The 9102-nt window shown below is 36.7% G+C and overlaps 1 long non-coding RNA gene across 1 annotated transcript in view; it reads left to right on the top strand.

Moving 5' to 3' along the window:
• The window catches only part of LOC142097088 (uncharacterized), a 52900-nt gene that overhangs the window by 32800 nt on the left and 10998 nt on the right, over positions 1-9102 (top strand). The window lies entirely within an intron of this gene.

Genomic DNA, 9102 nt, shown 5'->3' with positions numbered 1-9102 from the left:
CATGACAGTTCTGTAATGAGCTAATTAGCCTCTCATTGCAAGCCAAACCCACTCTGTCTAAGTCCCTGCCAGCTCATTTAAATATTAATATCCTGCATGTCCCTCTCTCCAGCACAGAGGAAAAGTAATAGACATGAAAGTTCCTCGTGTCACCAGGGGAAAGGTCTGGATGACTTGTATTGACCTTGTTATCCCCTCCCCCTGCCCATGATATAACAGTCAGAGTTCTGCAGCCTGTTCCTCTCCAGATGTTGGGGAACTACAAGTCCCAGCATGGTGGAGCTTGCAGTCATACAACAGCTTTATAGACAAAGGTTGCATGGCTGTAAGATAAAGACCTGCAAACACGTTAGTAATATGTCAGGCTGCAGATTAACACATAATAATACATAAATCAACGATGATAACAATGTTACAGACCTACTGCCAGGTAGTCTCCCTTCATGTTAGACACGATGCTGATTCTGGGGTGACAACTCTACGTTGTTCTCGGGTTGGTGTCTTTAGTAAAGTATTTTACTGATCTATCAAGTTATATTATATGTGTGGGTTTCAGATGTAAATAAATATTTCGTTATAACTGGTATTGCACATGTTTATTATTATTATTATTATTATTATTATTATTATTATTATTATTATATTATTATTATTATTATTATTATTACATGTATTATTTGGGCTTTTTTATATTTAATATAATATGTTATTTACCGTATTTTTGTCTTAAATTACAATTTATTGAAAACATTCAGACATTTACAGGGCAAAATCATTCCTATTTCCCGTAATTATTTTCAGACTGTTGCACAAATGTAAAAATAACTAAGATTGTAACATTTTGTATAGGCACTTTAGCACGGCAAATAAGTGTTACAAATTAATAGAAATGATCTATATATGTATTCATAGCTATAGTTTCTATATAGAAATTAAATCCAATTTTATTGTATTTATCGTTCTTTTTATTATATCTATATCTACCTATTTCATATCTAGCTATGTAGCTGTTAATCATTATCATTATACTAGTGCATTATTCACATTTGTGTCTATTGTACTGTACTTTTGAGTTCATTGATCTATGTTTAAACGCTTCACCCCTTCCATAGAATTCTGAATATTGTATTATATTCTGCAAGTGTCCCCTTACACCTTTATATCTTTATTTTTTCTGGTTTAATCTCTGCCCTCATCTCCAAGGCTGTTTTGTTGTAAACAGGAATTGATCTTTTAATCAGCGTTAAAATGTAATGGCAGCTAATTAGTGGTGGAGAGGTGTCTAATCTCCCTGGATGAGCAGGTTTTTTCTAAAGGGTTATAAAGAAAACGTTTAATGACACTAACTAGATAAGACAAACTTCATTCTAGAAAGTCGGCTCCATAAAGGTGTTCTCAGTTTATTACCAGTTCCTTGTTTCGATAGTAACAATGTCTTCTTTGTTTTAATGCACTTAAGTGTCATAAATCTTCCATCCGCTGCTTCATATCCAGATCTTTAATCAAGGGTTTAACTGACAATATTTCCTTGTACTCAACAGCTGGAGATATTATCCAGAAAAAAACCCCTCATAAAACAATTAAAATACAATTTACTAAAGGTTGCAATTTCCCAATCACCAATATCAGACCAGCGCCCTCATAAACAGGGAGAAACGAATTAAAACTTTATTAAAAAGAGATCGATACGTTTCGTTTTACAATTAAAGTGGAATGATCGGAGATAAACTATGGGAAATGAATGACAGGAGAAGGATAATAATAAAATAATAAACATAAAACGGATATTCCATAAGCCGTGTAGTGTGACATCAGATAATATTATTATTGGTATTACATGATTCACGTTTGAATGTAAAATGTATAAAAAAAACATATATATTTGTTATGATATACTCATTCTCTACATATATGTTATAGATAATAATAATAATGTTATTACATGGTTGTCAGACAACCACGTTTTATATATTTTGATGACAATGTTCTTTATTTTTTCATTGTTACAGAAAAACGTGTTTGAGAGTAAAAGTATGAAAGGCATCTAGAAGAGGATAGGGGGGAATCGTTTGCAAATAGTGCTACAATAATTGTTGTTGTAACTGCGTGTGTTAAAGTGCAGTGTGTTGACTTCTGCCATGCAGCAGAAAAGCAGTCTGTGTTATCTTCTTATACGAGACATTTACATGCTTTTATATATATATATATATATATATATATATATATATATATATATATATATATATATATATATATATATATATGTATATATATATATATATATATTATACATATGTTAAATAATCTTTACCAATCTTTACGTTTTAATCTTTACCATGGGAGGTCTGTAAGAATTTAACATAAATCTATTAAGCGCGTTGTTGTTTTATAGATATATAAATGCCCTGTATAAACTCTTACTGTTATATATTGCTGCACTTACTAAAAGGAGTCCATTGACTGCCAGTAATTTTCCCAAACCTTGAATGATGTGTTTTTGTGATTATGTACCATCTTTGTAATATATTTCTAAGCCAAGAACTGAAGAATTGGTCACTTTATTTGTACGCACTTGGCCTCTCTGCTCTGTATTGTCTTCTAACTCCTAAAAGAAAAAAATAAGTTGTGAAGACTAAATACAATCAACGATGAGTTGGAGACAAATTGCGTTTTCGGTGTATAATGCGCTTTTCTGCTACTGCGCAAGAACACAAAGAACTAGGGACCTAATTTAGAGTCGGACGCAAAGTCCGTTTTAGGCGTATCCAACAAAAAACCCACTACCACGCATGCGCAGAAAGCACCAAATCCGCCTGCATCTTGGACGCAGTTAACACTTGCGACAACTTGCGACTCACTACGAGAGATTGGGAGGAACACGGATTTTTGAAGGCGCGACCATGTAAATACATCCTAGTCGCAGTGATGCGTAGACGCAACATACGGCAAAACAGCTCTCAAACTGTGTGGCAGGAATTAGGTGGCGCAAGCAGTTAGCTAGCTGCAGGAACTGCTCGCAGCTCCATAGGGTATTAAGAGTGGGACGCAACTGGGGTTGCTTGCAACTCGTAATACCCTACCAAGCTGCGGCACACTCCCACTCCTACACTTCTTAAACCGACTTTGCGCCCGACTCTAAATGAGGTCCTAGATCTGAAACTAGTGCTTAGTGCGCTTGCTCAGAAGTTGAAAAGCCCATTATGCGCTAAAAACGCAATTTAAATACAGTTCATCATGACCCTGTTAAGAGATGAAATACGCAGCCGTTATACTGGTAAAAGTGCAAAGTAGCTCAGTAGGTAAATGTATCATAACCTGGTTTTGTCAACTCCCGCGAGTTCGGCGTCTTCGCAGCTTAAATTTAAAGCAGCGCTGCCTTGTAAAGGGAAACTTCCCTTTACAAGGCAGCGCCGCTTTAAATTTAAGCTGCGAAGACACCAAAGTCGCGGGAGTTGACAAAACCAGGTTATGATACATTTACCCCCAGGTGTGATAACTAAGAGTTAGGGGCCCATTTATTAATTGATGGGGTTTTGCCCTGTTAATTATAATCTGTCATCGCAACGATTTGTCATATTAATTTATTAAAAAATCATCCTGGGACAGCGCATCTGATAGGAGGGTGTCCCGGTGATGACTTCACTTACCCTGAAAACTCCCGTTGTCTGTCTCTCTTTTCCGGTCACTATCGCGTGACCTAAAATCACGCATGCGCAGAGACACCTGTGTGATAGTTACCGGAGGGGAGAGTAAGTAAGCTGTGGTGAGGGATCAGAAGATCGCTCTACCGTAAGGCTCTCCACATAGGATTTAATGGCTATCTCCATCTTCAGATGGCGTTAGACATTGCAGACAAGGTCCAAAAAGCTAAGGTCCCATAGGGGACCTGTCAACATAGATTAACCAAGAGCTATAATTTAATTACACCATGTACTTGCATTCACTGAGGTCTGGTTATGTGACACATGACACAAGTCATACCTTCTAACATTTACCTATCCTAAATTCACTCACAGCCACACCTCCTTCGAAGGGGGGATGAACCCGTCACACCTGGGGCATGTCCACATGACAGTGGGCGTGTCCACAAACTGGGCGTGTGTCTAGCACTTCTGAAGAGTTGAGCCGCTCACAAACCCCTCCCCTAAAAACACCCTGTCGCCAGTTCACTGGTTGTCCTTCCTTGGACCACTTTTGGTAGGTACTAACCACTGCATACCGGGAACACCCCACAAGACCCAACGTTTTGGAGATGCTTTGACACCGTTGTCTAGCCCTTGTCAAAGTCTCTCAGATCCTTACGCTTACCCATTTTTCCTGCTTCCAACACATCAACTTCAAGAACTGACCACTTGCTGTCTAAACTATCCCACCCCCTTGACAGGTGCCAATGTAATGAGATAATCAATGTTATTCGCTTCACTTGTCCGTGGTTTTAATGTTGTGACTGATCAGTGTATAGCATCTATAGTTAGATTACATTTTAGATCCTTGTTTATGAAATAAGGAAATTATAGCATATTAAAATTTATCTGTTTCTCATGACATAATTGTTCTTGTTTGGCCCTTTTCACTGTGCTGACCACACTTGATAATTGATTTGCTTCTCTAATTAAATTTACTGTCAACACTGATAGCAGTTCTGTAAATCTACACACGTGAAAAACATTTCCAGGGAAAGTTGGTTTATTATCCATTACAGAGATACGGCTGTTGTTGTTTTTCTGTGTGCAATATAATCTACATATTCCATTGTGAATGTTGCTGCAACCCGTATTCAAATCGACGTATTCACAAAAAGAAGGTATTTGGTGGTAGAATCTGGCCGATAGTTCTAATAAGGTGAAAACGCCATCTGTCCGTCAGACAATTTTCTTTTATGTGAATTGGACCAGAATTTTCTGATCATGAATTTAAGGGGGTTAAATTAATTTATAATGACATTAAGGAGACAGTATTATTTGACTGCTAAAAGGGGCAATAACTAATTATGAAGGGGGCAACACTTACTATTTCAAGATGGTACACTGCACATTTGTGGCACTACAAGTGACAGCATGCACATAGGTGCAAGTGATTGATTCATTAAAGCAGTTTCATCGGAAGAACGGACTTTTAAAGATTTTTAATTGCTGCTAATCCAGAAATGATGTTTCGTGAATTGTATAGAATAACAATTGATTTTATACTGATCATAATTTCAACAGAAATGTATCAACTTTTTTATGCGGAATAAGATGAACATTAAAAACAACAAATCTTTAGCCATGTTCGGTGATGGTAAATTTGACAGAGAACCAATTTAACAAAAGAACTTATGCTAAATTTGTATTTCTATGAACGTCAGGTTCTGTTGTTATATATATGTGAATTAGATGGGGGGGGGGGATTCTCTACAAAAATATCTTTTGGAACTGAATTAGAGTCTACAGCGATGGCAGTTAAAAAAAATTAAGGGAAGGGACACCATTTATTTGTTTAACTGGACACCTCTGTAGAACGGACTGTGAAATAAATGTAATTGCTTCTAATTCAGACTGAAATGTTCTTTATTGAATGTGACAGAATACAGTGAGCATGTTTTCAACATAAATGTATCAACTTTTTTAGTTGGAGGATTTAACACAATAGGAAATTTGGTAAAATAATCCACTAAACTTGCATTTTTATAATCATGATTTTCTGCTGTTTTGTATATGTGAGTTATGTGGGGAGGGAATCAATAATATTCCTCTCGAAACTTCTTTTAGAGATAAAATCCTTCTTTCTGCTAATTTTTGTATATACAACTTATTATAAACATATAGAGCCTGGGTCATTAAGGCATGCAAAATGAACGTATTGTGGGTATTTTGAAAACCGCGTGTAAAGTGGGCAAGCGCACGTCTGTATTCAACTAGAAGCGGATCTTAAGAAACATCTCTTGTTCAATATGGGTCTATGTCCCCTCTGTTGTAACAGACAGGACACTGCAGGAAACGTACAATACATAAGTGAGATATAAATTCTCAGTGTAACGTACAGAAAAAAAGTATTAAATTATTGTTAATAATATAGTAAATAATAAAAACATTTTAAAAATAGTTTTTTTATTTCCATTTTTCCCCATGAAATACATTTGTTATTATGTTATTAATGTCTACTGTACATAAAATGCATTTTTACAGTTGCTCTTGATTGCAAACACATGTTATAGCATGCATACGGGACCGTATCACTATCATCACTATCACTCAGCCCTTACACCTGCCTTGTAACTGGTGCAAGTGATACAACTCGACATTTACGTTCCTTATTGAATAAGCCCCATATTTGTTATACAAATGTGACATTTTGGTAAACTGAAACACTGAATTGAATTGACATTTGCAGTGTATATTATTACTAAGAAATTATGTATTTACAAATTTATTTACCATTTTGTCATGATGACCGTTTCATTTAGCATGTTGAGCCAAACCCCCCTCCTCCTCCCGAAACACATCCTTCTGAAGCTGCTAAATGCTGGTATATAATATCCTCTGCCGCAAATGTTGTTGCTTCAGCATTAAGGATTTTTTGTAGATGAGGCCACCAAAGAAATCAAGCTGTTCCTTCTTAGAGCCGCTCAATACCTTGACCTGATTGGGGTCTCCAATACCTACCCCACTGTGATCTCTGATTGGTTGGTGTAGACAAGGTATGCGATAGAGGTTGAACATTGAATGTGGCATTCATTTAACACTTCTGCAGTTTCTATACAAGTACTGAAACTGCTATAGCAATGGTCTTAGGGTTCTGAGAGGGTCTGTGTAAGACGGGAGCACATCTGGGACCAGAACATTCAAATATGGCGGTTCTAAAATGGTGTCTCTTATGTTAGTTCCTGGAGTCATACTTGGACCTGACAAGCTCATGAAGACAGCATTATTAGCACACATGCATACTAGAGGCTTATGCAGACAAGGTGGGTGGCCCAAAAACCCATTGCAATAGGTAAATAGCTTAATACTAAAATTGTTTATAAATAGATTAAATACAGTATAGCTCTTTCTTCTTAAATATATACATTCTGCATGTTAGCATTGCAGGTTAAAGGACACCTGTCACCATGAATTGTCATTTTCTGATACAATGGAGTTTATAAAATATATCACCTATATATATTGTGCTTTCTATGCGTTGCAGATGTTTTAAAGCAGCAAATTATATGTATTTATTTTCTTTATTTAAATAGCAAGTTAAGTATTTTTTTAGCATGCATCCTACAAATTATTATCTCCTTTTCAAAAACTCTGGTTGGAAAAATGTCAGTGTGTAACAGACTCATAGCTCTTAACAGGTCATATGATGGTAGAGGTGGGGGGGATGTCACACTGCAGACAAAGCTCATAGGGGTGTTCCAAAGCTTCTCTGCTTACTACATGATGTGCCATGTGCCTGTGGTTGCCACGGTAGTCCAGCATCCTAAATCATTAATTGCAGTCTGAATAAAAAAACAAACAAGGGAGAATGGGATTGGTGCTTTAACTTTTAGAGATGCTTTGTCATCATGTTGGAAAAAATTATGAATAACACAATAATAATATAACTATAGTTCCACTCTCTCCATTAGATGCTTGCCAAGTCAGTGACTTTAATCAATAAATGAACTACTCTGCAAGCAGCAATGTACGCTGGTATACATTATACCTCTCCTACTTATTCACATTTCTCACTTAAAAAAATGTTAAGTCAGAGCAAAACCATTGCATTTTCTATGTTCCTGGTAAAAGCAACAAAGTATCACAAACTTTTATATGTATCATCACGGCAGCAAAGATTGAAAGTAACGATCACTCTGACGATGGATGCATGCATGAAGTGTTAAAAGAAGTGGTTCCCTTTGTATGTTTGTGATATTTTCGTGTATCTACCTTTTAATTAAGACTTGTTTTGCAAGTTTCTGTTATTATGTCTCAATGTCAAACAAAGTAGAATTAAATTTGTGTTCTTTGTGTTCAACTAAGCTCACTTTTCTAAACGCACCCAAGTGTTTTCAGATCAGTGAACTTAGAGAGTGTCCACTATTTTGTTGAAGACCAGCAGTGACAAGCTCCCTACAGCCTAGAACTGGGGTGTGTGTGTGTGTTTGGGGGGGGTAGATGTTCTCATTTTGCAGAAAGGAGGGGTGCAAGAATGCTAGGACCTCCTGGAAACCCAGCTGTTGCTGAGACTGCACATGTGTATATATATAGCCTTATCCTGCTGAAATTACATTGTCTTTTCATCCCATCACCCAGCTCCTCCTCCCATTCATTTAATAAAGCACATTGCTGGCTGCCTGATACAGAGCAAATTTACTCAGGGGAAATCAGAGGTAGCGGTGATCTGTCCTCCCCCAGCAATAAGACCGCGTATGATTTAAAACTCCTCTATAAAAGACATAGACGGCTTAAATCACCAAGACTTCATAACGTAGCTCTGTTCTGTAAAAGAAGACATTGCAAGGTGTTTTCAATTAAAGTAATAATATTATCACTCACTCCACTAGGTAGAGGGTTGCAAAGGAGAATCGCCGTTGCAGTAACCTTATTATTAGTCAATAACATTATTGATTTTTTTTATAAACTGCCTTTGTCCTGTGGCCTAAAAGTAAAAATTCAGTCACGTCAAGTCTTCGCCAGTTCTGTTGTTTATAGAGTGGACATAATCTGTCATCCGTTTTTCTAATAATCCTGTATATGGGGATAGAAAGCAGTGTAACCCCTGCTTCCAATATGAGGTGCATAAAATATTTTAAAAATGGAAAAGCAGCTTGTGTATTTAAGACTGGAACTAGTTAATTAATATCTCCCAATTGATAATATTATGCGCAAAAAAATTATTCCCTTGTTCCTGCTGTTTAATGGTTGCAAAATAATGAAACATTTCAGCTTCTCTGAAACATTGAGGGAGAGCAGTCTTGCAGAGAGCAGCAGTGTTGTTGCACCAAAGTAAAGACTGACTCCAGCTTACAAGTAGATAAGCTATATACACATGTGCATTTTTTTCTGCAGGAAAGTAGCGGAAAAGTTAGTAACGATTGTGACAGGTTATTCCACCCTGTCTGTTGTTGCTGGGAACCGGCTGGGCTTACTTTGC

The sequence above is a fragment of the Mixophyes fleayi genome, chromosome 7, assembly GCF_038048845.1.
Source record: "Mixophyes fleayi isolate aMixFle1 chromosome 7, aMixFle1.hap1, whole genome shotgun sequence".
NCBI classification, from domain to species: domain Eukaryota; kingdom Metazoa; phylum Chordata; class Amphibia; order Anura; family Limnodynastidae; genus Mixophyes; species Mixophyes fleayi.
Note: the sequence above shows the minus strand (reverse complement) of the source record. Positions and strands in the feature narration are given on the sequence as shown.